The 14,678-nt window shown below is 38.3% G+C and overlaps 1 protein-coding gene across 3 annotated transcripts in view; it reads left to right on the top strand.

The window, feature by feature from the left end:
• Nucleotides 1-14,678, top strand: part of FOXP1 (forkhead box P1) — a 432,878-nt gene that overhangs the window by 77,378 nt on the left and 340,822 nt on the right. For all 3 annotated transcript variants that reach the window (XM_074404548.1, XM_010350106.3, XM_074404545.1), the window contains one exon: nt 2,731-2,792. The gene's annotated coding sequence lies outside the window, so the exon portion shown is untranslated. The remainder of the gene's footprint in view (nt 1-2,730; nt 2,793-14,678) is intronic.

Below are 14,678 nucleotides of genomic sequence, written 5' to 3'. Positions count from 1 at the left end.
GCAATTCGTATGGAGACAGCATTTTTTAAAAGAAGATAAGTGGGCTGGAGGGGAATGCATTTCTTTTATCTTTTTTTTTTTTTTTTTTTTTTACGTAAAAGCTTTGCATAAGTGTTTAATTTGAGTTTTGGTGCTTTTGCTGCCAGTAAGTATACAGGTAAATAGTTCATCTATTCGATCAGTAAAAGTGATTGAAGAAAATAGCAAATATAGTTTTGAAAAGGGAAGTTTTATGCTTTGGAAAAAATGAAATACGTATTTTTCTACTAGTTGATGGTTTCCAATTCTTCTAAGCTACTAATGATTCGGACTCTGGGCCCAGTACTACCCCTTAATTTTCTTGTCTATTATATTGACACATTTCATTTCATTTAGCATGATGGCAAACAGCTGTTGAACTATTAATCTTTTCTCAGCAAAACTAGAAAAATGTCTTTTAGATTACTTTGTTAATGTATACCTTCTCCAAAAACAAAATTCAGCAGCAATAAATGAATCAGTGCTCAAACGTGCATGTGCACCAAAATTTTATGGACCTTCAAAATGGAAAAAGATAGAGATTATATACCACTGCCAATTTTTTTATGTGTAAGTGAAAATTAAATGTAGCCAGTTTCGTATTGTTATAGTATTTTTAAGTTGGAGGGTAAGTTGTATAATTTTGTTGTTAATTCTTTGCCCAGTACTCCTAGAGGGAGAAAATGATACTTGTAAAATCTGAGGCTGAGCCACCTTCTACTTTTGTTCTGTGTTCTCTTACACCACACTATACTGTGTGGACGGGTGAGTAGAAAAACAGGTCTAGTGTTTACCTGAAAATGTTCTGCAGGTTCAAATGCCACACTGGAGATAACTTTATTCAAAGGAGGCATTTTCAGCAGTTTTTAAAAAAAATTAAATTTTAATGAGGTCCAGTTGTTTGCCAGGCCTATATGATAGCAAATCTCATCTGCATTGCAAAGTCTAATACTATATAGGTCTGACTGCCAAACGTGCAAAAATAGACACAGCTCAATAGATAAACATATAAATTAGTTTACAGTGCATGTATTGGAGAACATCTCAAGTAAGAAGGAGAGAGAAAAAGGCTTTCTTGCTTTGAATTGAGTAGGATCTGCCAAAGTTCACTTGCTTTGCATTTAAGATTTGACGAGTGGTAGAGGTAGTAATTTCTGATGTGTGCTGTGTATCTACTGAGCTTTTATTTATGTGGAGTGGGGCGCTGCAGATCTTTGCTGTACCTTGAGGACCTGACCATCTTTGCTCTGTTTTTATTTCTTATCATCGCTTGCCCTGAAATAGACTTCTCACCACTGGAGAAACCAATCTTGGGGACATACATCAGCAGTAAAGCACAGGATTTTCATTTTCAATTTGAATTGTTTTGTGTAAAAACAAAAAGGTTTTTTGGTCAGGCTGCAAAATAGTAATTTTAAGTCCCAGACCTAGGGTTTTCCCCCACCCAAATGGTGAACATTTATGGTGAAAACCTCCAATTTCCTCTTAACAGTAAACATGAAAATTATGATTTCACTCAGAGCCTGCATCTTTTTCCAATCTTAATGGCAAGAATCTGCATACACTTGCTTGTGGAAATGTCATAAATTGGCCTCGGATCAATTCCTCAAAGATAGTACACACCAAAGTGCCACTTTCAAATTTTTAGCCCTAGTGAAATAAGATTTTACTCTTCCCAATGATGTTTGCCTTTCCACATTCAGGGCTGACGGCAGAGGGATAAGCAGGGATATATTCCGATAAAATTAAACCACTTCATTACATATTATTCTGAAGAGTGAGCAAAAAGATATTAACATTTTAGTACAGTGATGATATGATTTTGCCACCTTAAAAATTATACGAGCATTTGGTCAATGGATGTGGAATGTATCCTCTACCATCTTAGTAACTTGATCTAAATTAATAAACAAATGTTTTTCTTTTCACTTGTGCCATATGTTGATCCCAGTTACATGGGCAGAAAGAGGCAGCTTGTAATGTTTCTTAGAGGACTAAACACTGTTTTGCATATGGGAGTATGCAGATGCAGGAGTAGATGTGGGGTAAAATGCGTTCCATGGTTTCTTTGTGTTTTAGGAAGCTTGATTTCAATTGTTTATTTTGTGTGACATGAACCCTTTTTATTTAACTTAGTAGATCAGGTAGATACATGCTAAGAGAAAAACATTCTGTGAACAGCTTTCACCAGCAATTAACTCTCTGCCCCTCCCCAAACTGAAAATTGTGGTGCTTTCATTCATCTTGAAAGGTCCAAGGTGGCAGAAAGCATCTTGTCTACAAGAACTAACTCTCTTCCGAAAGGGAAAAAAATAAGCCTCTGCTTTAATGAAATAAGAGATGTTGTGGATGTTAACCAAACACAGACACGTTCAAGTGGCAGTCTGGTTTCCAAAAACAAAGGCCTGTGAGTCACATATTATTCCACATGAAAATAAATTGATGGACAACAAGATGAGAAAAAGTTGGTAACAAAATTTGAAATGTTTCACCTCGACTTTTTCCCTCCAAGTTGATTTTGTTGCTTGAAGAGCTCAAAGGCATATGGTCCAGATAAGTAGAGATTCTTGGGACTTGTTTTTATTAACCCTGCAAGTCATTTGCCATTAAATAGAATTGAGTTCTTTTGTTGTTTCGCTCCTGTCTGTCCTTGGCAGAGGTGGTTGCTACTTCTCTTGACATTGAGATTTTGTTGTTCTCTTTTGTTTTCAGGGTAAGACGTGACCTTTCGAGGTGACTATAACTGAAGATTGCTTTACAGAAGCCAAAAAAAGGTAAATGCAAATGTGATTAGTGAAGTTGTCTGTAAGGCTGCTGTGTCTTTTGCCTTCCAGGCATTTTAATTCAGTTGTTTGTGGTTCTGTATTTGTCAAATAAACATGTGTTCATTTGCAAGTAAGTAAGTATGTACGTGGCATATCTTCGGAGGTCCTAAGAAAAACAGTTGCCCTTAAGAAATGGTCTACAGAGTCACATTTTCCCCCCAAGTATTATCAAAGTCTCATCTGTTTGTTGAAGCTGAACTTATTTTTATTTTGTAGATTTATTTTTTGCTTGTTGACTTGGTAGCTTTAAAGTTAGAAAGGAATATTCGCATCACAAAAGTGGTAATTCATAAAATTAACTTGCTGCAAACAAGAGTAAATGCACGTCAGTATTGTGTACTGAAGTGGTGTCATCCGATTGATGTTCATCTGGCGGCTTTATAATCACCTTCTTTCAGAAATTAACAGTCAGGCACCATAGCAACACGCCACACTGATGTAACTGCTGAGCAGTGTGGGACATATCCCTGTAATGTCAGCACTAGGCTGCCTTGTTCTCTTGACCTTGCTTGAAAATCAAATGAGTACTTGATTGTAAAATTAGAAGTTTTCAGAGAGACTAATGTAGCTTAATGAATTAAAGCCAAATTTAATTTTCTCAAATTCGCTTTTGGGAGGGGGGATGAAAAAGCACTCCAGTTAAAGTGGCTGTGAATGCTACCTACATATTTACTTGATTTCAAAAGCACGTCTCTGTTAAAGGCAATGGTCATCTTACACAAGATAATCCTGCAGGTCCTTTTAACATCTGATATTTCTCAAGTAGTAGCATCTTCGTTTCTTTTAGAATTTTTGGCCTTTAATAATTCCATTGGATTGAGTTGATTTGTGTCTGTCTAAAAACAGGTTACCTGCCAGCATGGTTGAACAAAGCCTTTGCTCAGATTTTACTAAAGTTTATGTATTTGTCAGATACAGACTTCTTATTGAGTTGAACAAAGTTTTTTGTGAAACTTTCATAATGTGAAGAATCTTTGATCATTTTTTGATAAATCTCACCTGGGGCTTTGGGGTTCTCGAATGCATAGATATAAAGGGTATGGATTTGTTTTTGTAGTTGCATTCTGGCACATTTAATTTGGGCCAGAAAAATCAGGCTTAACATCATTTCACCATATATTTTATTTAAATGAAACCTTTGCAGGATCCACCTAATTGTATTCCAAAGAGGACAATCACATGTTTCAGATGTTTCAGCATGGAAGGAATTGAATCCCAACCAGTAATTGGGATTATCACGTCGCAGCAAGACACTTCCCTTTACTCAGGCTCAATTTTTCAATCTTTAAAAGGAAGAGGTCAATCTATTTCAGGGCTTTGCAGACTTTTTCTGTCAAGGGTTACATAGTAAATATTTTGTACTTGGGGAGGCATTCAGCCTCTATTGCAGCTACTCAGCAAGGTGGTAATTTGCCGTCTCCTGGTCTCTGTAATCTCACAGAGTGATCTCAATCCAAGATGGTCCTCATGCAAAGTCGTGCCAGATGTTTAACTCATCTCCTGCTGTTAGCAGAGGTTTCTGGCCAAGCTAAAAATTGTGATTAAACAGGCCAGGCATGATGGCTCATGCCTGTAATCCCTGCACTTTGGGAGGCTGAGGCAGATGGATCACCTGAGGTCAGGAGTTCGAGATCAGCCTGGTGAAGTATAGTGAACATGGTGAAACCCCATCTCTGCTAAAAATACAAAAGTTAGCTGGGCATGGTGATGGGTGCCTGTAACCCAGCTACTCTGGAGGCTGAGGCAGGAAAATCACTTGAATCCAATAGGCAAAGGTTGCACTGAACCAGGACTGCACTACTGTACTTCAGCTTGGGTGACAGGAGACTCTGTTTAAAATATATATATATATATATATATATATATATATATATATATATATGATTGCACAAAGCTGAAAAAGTGGTAGGACAGATGAAAAGTTCAACTTGAGAGTTGCCTTATCTGTTCAGCTCCAAAATAAGACCTTCACTGATGGATTTTCATTTGTTTTTTTGTTTTTGTTTTTTGTAATCACCTATAAGCATGAATTATTTTTCTTCTGACTCAATATCTTTATAATGTCCATTCTTTCACCTCTTACCTGAAAATGGAAATATAGTCCCTACACCCGCAAACTGTATGATATTATTGAAAGTAAAAAATATCGTATGTCAAGGGAAAATTTGGAAAGAAATATGTCTAGAAATTTGTCATTGGCATTGACTAAGAAAGATAGTCTGTTTTACAAAAAAAAATGCTTTCTTTATAATTACGATCAAGTGCATGATCTATTACATTATTTAATATCATGCAATTAAGGCCCCCCTTGTAAAATTTCTGGATCACAAAAGTATTTTATTTGCTCAGTCTCTGTAGTGGTTCTCTACTGTCAGCTTTTTCTGTTGTCTTTGTTTTTGTTCTGTATACATTGTCTTAGTGTGTTTGGTGTTACTGTAAAGGAATACCTGAGTCTGGGGTAATTTATAAAGAAAAGAAATTTATTTGGCTCATAATTCTGCAGACTGTACAAGAAACATGCACTAGCATCTACTTCTAGTAAGGACCTCAGGAAGCTTCCAGTCATGACAGAAGGGGAAGTTTGGGACAAGCATGTCACATGACAAGAAAAAAAAGGAAGCTTGGAGGGAAGAGGTGCCAGGCTCTTTTTAACAACCAGATTTCTCAAGAACTAATAGAGCAAGAGCTCGGTCATTACTTTGGCGAGGGCACTGGGCCGTTCATGAGAGATCTGCCCCCGTGACCCAGACACCTCCTCTTGGCTCCTCCTCTGACGTGGGGGATCAGATTTCACGATGAGATTTGGAGGGGACAGATTCCAGAGTATATCATACATAATTTTCAGTATTCCTATTCCAAGTGAACATTTCATTACTTAACACTTTTTTTCCTTTTACAGTATCCATTCCATCTGTGTTTTGATGCTAATTTCAAATTTTGGGGAGAAATAAGTTAGGGTATATAGATTCAAGTAACAAACTATGTCATTTTTACCTTTGAACAAGGTCAAAGATCTTTCAGACTGATTTGTATATATCTTGATCTCTTACATAGAAATAAAAGGTTTGTTCGAAATAAAAAATTTTAAAGATGTTTAAAGTGAGCATAGTGGTTAGCGTTTCTTCCTGGTGAGTAACCCTTAAATGAGGAGACCTTGCTATTTGGCAATGGGCGAAAAAATCAGCATCAACTTTCACACTGCAAGAAGCATGTAGACTTCAGATGCCAGGAGCTTCTCAGTAAATACCATGCCCCAAATTTGAAACCTGGGAATTATTAACAGTCAGTATAGATGGACATAAATATGCCTACAAAGGTACTATGGGAATAACTGATTATATACATAAAAGTGACCAGGCAAATTCAGAAAACCAGATGAAGTCATTTTTAAAATTTAGATTCTACGGTCTGAAGAATCATAAATAACAGTCATCATACTCGGTAGTGATATAACAATTTTCTTCCAACTAGATCTGAGCGCTTTACAAAATGGGTCTGGTTGCTGGCATTCCTAAGAGGTAGCTTGCAATTCTTATAATCCCCACTTTACAGACTGGAAAAACGGTCCCGTAGATGATAAATAATTTATCCAAGGTCATCCAGAATGTCAAGATGGAAACTAAAGAGAGGTGCACTGGTCACAGTTATATTGATGTCATTCTAATCTGGCTGCCTTGGTTTGGTGATCTAATAAAGGTTTATGTGGCATTTTTCCCTGCCTTCTCCCACCATTGACAATTTACCCACATGCGTTTGCTTAAAATTCAAATCCAATTTGTAAAATTCATCCATCTTATATTCAATTCTGAATGGCATTGAGAGTTGCAGGTAATCATCAAGCCTGTATAGATTACAATTAAAATGGTTATTTTTGAACATTAGGCATCTCCAAACTTCACATTTTATGTATTGGTTCAGTTTTTTTTTTTTAAAGTCAAGTTATTTGAGAGAAAATTAAAAAACAATCAAAAGGAAATATAATCATTGCAGTTTCCACCCCCTACCTCCATCCCTAATTTGGACTGTTTTAGATTAGATGAAGGAACTATGTAAATGCATCCTTGTAGATAACATTCATTGTGTCTTACATATTATAAATTATTTCTTGGTGAAAAATAAAGCTAAAATGCTATTCAGTTATTTGAAATATACTTATCAGTTCTTTTAAAAGTGTATATGTGAATGACTTGAATATTTACTTAATGACAACAGCAATTCTGAGCTTAACCCATTCAAAACGACCTTTTCCTACTATTCAGCATTTGAATTATGTAACTGTTAATTAAGGAAGTTGATATGAAGACACTCTAAGACAGTCTTCCTTGAGTTACCAGATGACCACATGGGCTGAAATGTGATCAGTCAATTTAGTTAAGCATCGAAATGCTCCTTGACACCCTCCCCGCCCTACACGCACACGGAGAACATATTCATGCCTGAGTTGTAACAGTCAGTGTAAAGACTAGGCTGGTGTAACAAAGAGACCCCACCGTAAAATGGCTTAAATAAAATAGAAATGTACTTCTCTCATGAAGCAACCTGGGCAATGCAGCTTATCTGGGCAGATTCTTTCCATCCATCCGCACTCTCCTCCCTTGAGGCTTTTTCCTTATCATAAGGTTGAAGCTATGTTATTGCAGCACTCTGGAGACATCCAAAGCAAGCCATTTTCTTTTAGTCAAGAGTTAAACACTGTATACATCCCACTCATTGCCACTTGCCTAGTAAGATTATGGTCATAAGGCCCCAGCAAGCTTTGAGGGATGCTGAGAAATGCCTCTACCTGGGTGCTCAGGAGCCTAGGGCGAATTGGCAAATAGATGTGAGGGGACAAGTAGAATATGAGTACTTCATTGATTCAATTGCTCCAATCTAGTGATTTCATTCATTCATTCATTCATACATACAGATGTATGTACATACACACATAGATTAATTCTTACTGCAGATATTTATTGGTGAGTGTGTGCTACGTGCTGAGATGATAGCACCATGTAAGAAGGACATGGTCTCTGTCCTCATAGAGTTTATATTCTAGAGGGCCAGGCATACACGAATGATGATGATGATGGGTGTTAGGAAGGGCAATTGGTTGCTTTGAGAAGTGTTGTAAAACAAGGAGCCCAGGGTGTCGGGAAGTATGTGTTTTAGCATTGTATGGAAGGTATGTGAGATCAACTTGATTTCATTGGATGCTGTTGTGAATATTATCAGGCATGTTAAGTTTTTGTTAACAGGCTTATTGAGATATAATTCATACAATACAACTCACCCATTTAATGTGTACTTACTTTTCAATAGTTCTTAATGTGATCAGAGTTGCAACCATCTAGTTCAGTTTTAGAATGTTTCATCGCCCAAGAAAAAAAACCTAGTAACCATTAGCACTTACACTGCGTTCTTCCCTCCACCCATCCTCTGATAACAATGAATGTACGTTCTGTTTGTATAGATTGACTTAGTCTGGATATTTCATAGAAATAGAATCCCACAGACTTTTGTGACTGGATTCTTTGACTTAGCAAAATGTTTTCAAGGTTCATCCAGGCATTTAAAATTTTTAACTCTCTTAAAACTTCATTAGTTCTTATTTTTAAATCTAAGAGAATGGTTGCTTGAAATATTCTTACAAGGGACAGAATTGGGGAAAAATTACTGTTTCTCCTGCTGTGTGAATTTCCGTAGACTGACATGGCCTCTCAATAGTTAAACATCAGAATTCAAATGTTTGCATTTTAAGTTAGCTGTTCTTAAACATTGTTAGCCATAATGCTAAACTAAGTTACTCTATAAACAAGAGCTGTCTCTCTTGAATGTTAGTTTCAAAGAAAAAAATTTCTTAAATATTGATTTCCACAGAAATATGCTCAATAGAGTTAGTTTTCAAGCAGAAGTCACTTGTTGAAATGTACATGAAGGCATATTTAGTAGTAAAGACAATATTTGCAGCAATTATCCAATAACCATATTTTGCACAGTGAACAATCAAAAATATAAAACCAAATAACAAATGGTTTTATCTATCTTTTTACTTTTATTTATTTTTTTTTAAGAAATGGGATCTGGCTGTGTTGCCCAGGCAGGATTGCAGTGGCTGTTCATAGGTGCAATCATAGCTTACTATAGCTCCGAACTCCTGGGCTTGAGGGATCTTCCTGCCTCAGCCTCCTGAGTAGCTTGGACTACAGGCTCACACCACTGAACCACTATATCCATATATGTTTTTTAAATGCTGGTTTTACTGTTCTGTCTGCCAAGAGCACAAATATTCCAACTGCTCACGTTGAGCATTTTAGTAAAAAACAAAAAACAAACAAACAAAAAAACCTCATGTTAGGTGGCAACTTAACAACAGACCAGAGGTGTAGGAAATAGAGCCTTTCCTTGGCAATTCAAAAACTTATGAAAGAAATTTGAAGCTTAACTGTACAAAAACAAAACCTTGTAAAGGGTAGCACATTTGTGCTAACCTTGTGGGCATACCCCGTCAATATCTAGTAACACCCAGGACCTCAAAGAAGCAAATAGTGTACCAAAGATGGAATCCTTATTTTATTTGATCCTTTAAAAGTTGAAGCTGTCGTGACAATTAGTAACCAGTGCTGAGTTTGGATTTGAAGTTTGTGGTATTTTTTTAAAAAGACTATTGGTGAGTGGGACTTTGTAAATATGAAATGAAGATGAATCATTTCAGTTTGTTCCTCTCTGCCACTGATCTGGACTATATTGTACTTCTATGAACTTTGCATGGGGTGGGGAAGAAAAATGAAAAACATGTAGTCTTTCTGCCCTTTTCAGATTCACCCTTTTAAAGGATAGACATCATGCAAATCTTCTCTTGAATTTCGTATATTAGTATGTATGTAGTATATAATTTAAGGTAATTTGATGTTTTGTTAATTACCTGAGAGTGTGACCAGTTATTTAAAATTAGCTTTTAGGCTGGGCACAGTGGCGCTCACGTGTAAACCCAGCACTTTGGGAGGCCGAGGCAAGTGGATCACTTGAGATTGGGAGTTGCAGACCATCCTGGCCAACATGGCAAAACCCTGTTTCTGCTAAAAATACAAAAAATAGCTGGGCATGGTGGCCCATGCCTGTAGTCCCAACTACCTGGGAAGTTGAGGCAATAGAATTACTTGAACCTGGGAGGCAGAGGTTGTAGTGAGCCAAGGTCAAGCTACTGCATTCCAGCCTGGGCAACAGAGGGGGGACTTTGTCTCAATAAATAAATAGATAGTAAAATAAAATTACTTTTTAATAAGAGAAGCCTCCCATTGTTGGATGGACTGTGATTATTGCAGTCTGTGGTTTGTCGTGGTACTTCATGCTCACCCTTTCCTCTAGTCTTTTTTTTTTTTTCTGGGGGTTGGTCTGTTTCCCTTTCAAAGGGTCCTTAGCAGTCTCTGGAGGCCAGAGGAAATACTCTAATATACATTCATTACAAATTTCATACTTTAAAGTTTATTTAGACCAGATATTTTCAAAGTGGACGTTGGAACCAGTTTGTGGGTTAAGGATTCACTGTAGTGGGTTATACCCAAGACTTTTTAAAAAATGGAATAAGCGGCTGGGAACGGTGGCTCACACATGTAATCCCAGCACGCTAGGAGGCCGAGACAGGTAGATCATGAGGTCAAGAGATCAAGACCATCCTGGCCAACATAGTGAAACCTTATCTCTACTAACAATACAAAAGTTAGCTGGGCATAGTGGCGCACGCCTGTAGTCCCAGCTACACAGGAGGCTGAGGCAGAATTGCCTGAATCCAGGAGGCAGAGGTTGCAGTAAGCTGAGATCGTGCCTCTGCACTCCAGCCTGGTGTGAGACTCTGTCTCAAAGAGAGAAAAGGAGTAAACATGCAATACAGTAAAATAAAAAACAAAATCAGAACCTATCACATGTAGTACGGATTTTATGTGCATGCAGTGAAACTTTTAAAACATATGAGTACTGTCTTTGCAATGTAAAGTAGTTCTTCCTGCAGGTTGGATTTATTTCTTCATGTGTTTATTCACCACATCTTAGGTGCCTGCTGTATGCCAGGCATTGTGCTTGACCTACCTTGTCCAATGTGGAAGCCACTAGCCACCTGCGGCTACTGAACACTTGAAATGTGGTTAGCCTAAACTTGGGTTTGCAGTGTAAAATCTACAAAGTATTTCAAAGCCTTTGTATGGAAAAAAAGAATGTGAACTATTTGATAATTTTTATTCATCAATTACATGTGGAAATGATCATTTTGGATATATTAGGTTAAAATAAATTATTAAAATTAATATCAGCTGTTTCTTTTTACCTCTAAATAATGTCACAGTTACATAGGTGGCAGGCATTGTATGTCTATTGGACAGTGTTGCTGGATATGGCAGTGGACAGCACAGCCACCAGGCGCCCTCCTCATTGGTTTGGGGGAGTGGACAAGCAGGGAAGCACGATAAACAAGGGCCTGCTGGTAGATGCTGTAGAGAAAATATAAAAGGATAAGGGAGGTCACATTGTCAGAGGGGAGGGTTGCAGCGTAAATAAGGTGATCAGAGTAAGTCCAGGTAAGTTGAGCAAAGACATGGCCTCTTCTAAACAGAGCAAGTCAGCCAGCATCGTTGAAACAGCGTCCTTAAGGGGAGAGTACATGTTGATTATCCCTTATCTGGAGTACTTGGGACCAGAAATATTTCTGATTTTGGATTTTTCAGATTTTATAATATTTGCATTACCAGTTGGGGCATCCTTAACCCCAAAATCCCAAATCTGAAATGCTCCTGTGAGCATTTTCTTTGAATGTCGTATCTGTGCTCACAAAGCTTTGGATTTTGGAGCACTTCTGAGTGCAGATTATTGGATTAAAACCGCTCATGGTGTAGTAGGAGACAACATAAACATGTAACAGGGCCAGACTAAGTAGAGCATTAGGGATTTTTATACTCTTTATTAGGGAGCCATTGAGGGTCTTTGAGGTGGAGTGAAATCTCACTCATGCTTTTTAAATGGACCACTCTGGGAGCTGTTTTGAAAAGAGACTGTGGGCAGATGAGATCATAGGCAGGGAGACCTTTTAGGAGGCCACTGGAATAGTCCTAGTGAGATATGATGATGGCTAGGGTCACAGTGGTGAGAAGTTGTCGAATTTGGAATTTATTTAAAGGTGAACCAAAGGATTTCCTAGTGAAAATGATGGGGTGTTTAAAAAAGTTGCGTCATAGATGGCTCTAAGATTTTTGTCTTGAATGATGGGGTATAATCAATAGGATTCATGGATGGATTCCTTATGGACAGAGCAGAGGAGACAGAAGGCAAATGTTTTCTGTTCTAAGGAACTGACAGAAGGTGGTGCTCCCATTACTGAAATACAGCAGACAGTAGATGGAGCAGTTTTGGGGTGTAGAGGGAGGTAAGCAAGACAGACCAGGAGGAATATAGCTATAGACATGGGAGGTTAGAGCTGTTTATTACTTACCCAGACTTAGATGCCAGTGGGCATTTGGATATATCATCCTGGAAATGTCCTAGCTTGGTCTATAAATTGAGGATTTATAAGCATACAAGTGATACCTAAAGGCATAAAACTGACTGAAATCATCAAAGAAGTAGTGTGTATATAAAGAAGAGAAGAGCTTCAGGATCTCAGATCAGGAGTTTGAGATCACCCTGGGCAACATAATGAGACTCTGTCTCTACATTAAAAAAAAAATTAGCTGGGCATGGTGGCCTGTGCCTGTAGTCCCAGTTATACTTGGGAGGCCGAGGCAGGAGGATTGCTTGAGCCCAGGAGTTTGAGGCCACAGTGAGCCATGACTGCATCAGTATATTGCTAGCCTCAGGGACACAGTGAGACTCTGTCTCAAAAAAGTAAAATAAAAAGCCCACACCATTAAAAATTTTAGTCATAGAATATTAAGAACAGGAAAGATCAGAGATGGGATGAAAACTCTGAGATTGTGAACCAGAAACTCGCTGAGAAAAGCGTTTAAAGGAGGAGAGAAAGCGGAGCATGGTGGCTCATACCTGTAGTTCTAGCTACTCAGGAGGCTGAGGTAGGAGGATTGCTTGAGCCCAGGAGTTTGAGGCTACAGTGTGCTACGATCCTGCCTGTGAATAACCACATCACTCCAGCCTGGGTGACGGAGTGCAGTGATTCTGTCTCTAAATAAAAAATAAAACTAGGCCGGGCGCGGTGGCTCATTCCTGTAATCCCAACACTTTGGGAGGCCAAGGTGGGCGGATCACGAGGTCAGGAGTTCAAGACCAGCCTGGCCAACATGGTGAAACCTGGTCTCTACTAAAAATACAAAAATTAGCTGGTCATGGTGGTGTGTTCCTGTATTTCCAGTTACGCGGGAGGCTGAGGTGGGAGAATTGCTTGAACCAGGACCTGGGAGGTGGAGGTTGCAGTGAGCTGAGATTGCACCACTGCATACCAGCCTGGGCTATAGAGCAAGACTATGTCTCCAAATAATAATAATAATAATAATAATAATAATAATAATAAAAAATACATAAATAAAAATAAGAAATAAAAAGTGAGAAGAGAGTTGTCAACCATATCAAATTCTGCCAAGCGGTCAAAAAAGATGATGACAAAGAACTGACCATTGGATTTGTCAACATGGAAGTCACTGATGACCTTAGTTAGGAGCGTTAGACTCTCACTCCTGTCATATTTGCTGGCTTTATGTAACTACCAGTCTGCTTGCTGAACTTAGGTGGTTTGTATTATTTTTCCAGGAACAGTAATTGTTCAACATTCTTGTTTGTTATGGTTACCACATTTTCCCCCACCCCTTGCACTCACTTTTGTGAAGTATGGGTCATAGTACAACCTGTGAGCAGGGAAAAAGGAATCCTGGGCATTTAGTCTCTCTTGATGGAGTCTCTAATCTGATGGTTTGGAGATCTGCAGTTTAAATAAAACGCAAGGAGGAAAGCGGGATGTGTTTACAACCCTGTCTTAGAATATGTTGATTTTAATCATCTAAAGTCTACAGTTTGGTGTGGTTAACATAGTCTCTAGATTAGTAAAGCCTGAGCCTGAGCCGTGTCTGGTATCACCTTTACCTTTTACTAATATAGATAGTCTTTGATGGGTTCATCTGCCTTTCAGATTACCTAAAAGCATCAAAGATTCTAGCTTATTCAAAAATTGTGAAACACAGTTGAATATTTTCAAGATTTCTTGGCCAGTCCCAAATCCTCAAGCATCCAGGAAATGGTGGTTAATTTAAAAAATACACATCACCTCTATATGGACGCTAAATACTGTTAAGCTGGTGTTGGATGAAGGAAGGAGAGTTCCTCTTTGTGGATGATTTTAAATGCATTTAGGAAACAAAAAATATACGAAGTGGCCAGGCGTGGTGGCTCACACTTTGGGAGGCTGAGGTGGGTGGATCACCTTAGGTTAGGAGTTCAAGACTAGCCTGACCAACATGGGGAACCCCTGACTCTACTGAAAATGCAAAATTAGCTTTGCGTGGTGGCACACGCGTGTGATCTCAGCTATTCGGGAGGCTGAGGCAAGAGAATCGCTTGAACCTGGGAGGCAGAGGTTGCAATAAGCCAAGATCGCGCCATTTCACTCCAGCCTGAGCAGTAGGAGTGACACTCCGTCTCAAAAGAAACAAATACATCATGAGATAACTCGGTCTCTTGAATGCCTTTTATAAAGGATGTTGTGATTTTAGATAATCACCTAGTTTCTCCCTCTACTTTTAAATAATATTTAGATGAATTCCAGGCACATAAATTTGTTAGTTGGCTCTGAGTACATGCATTTTCTGTGATAGCATGAGGTAGAGTTTATATCAACTTGGTGACAACATTTCTAAATATTAAGTT

This window comes from Saimiri boliviensis, chromosome 8 (assembly GCF_048565385.1).
Source record: "Saimiri boliviensis isolate mSaiBol1 chromosome 8, mSaiBol1.pri, whole genome shotgun sequence".
Lineage (NCBI taxonomy): Eukaryota > Metazoa > Chordata > Mammalia > Primates > Cebidae > Saimiri > Saimiri boliviensis.
Note: the sequence above shows the minus strand (reverse complement) of the source record. Positions and strands in the feature narration are given on the sequence as shown.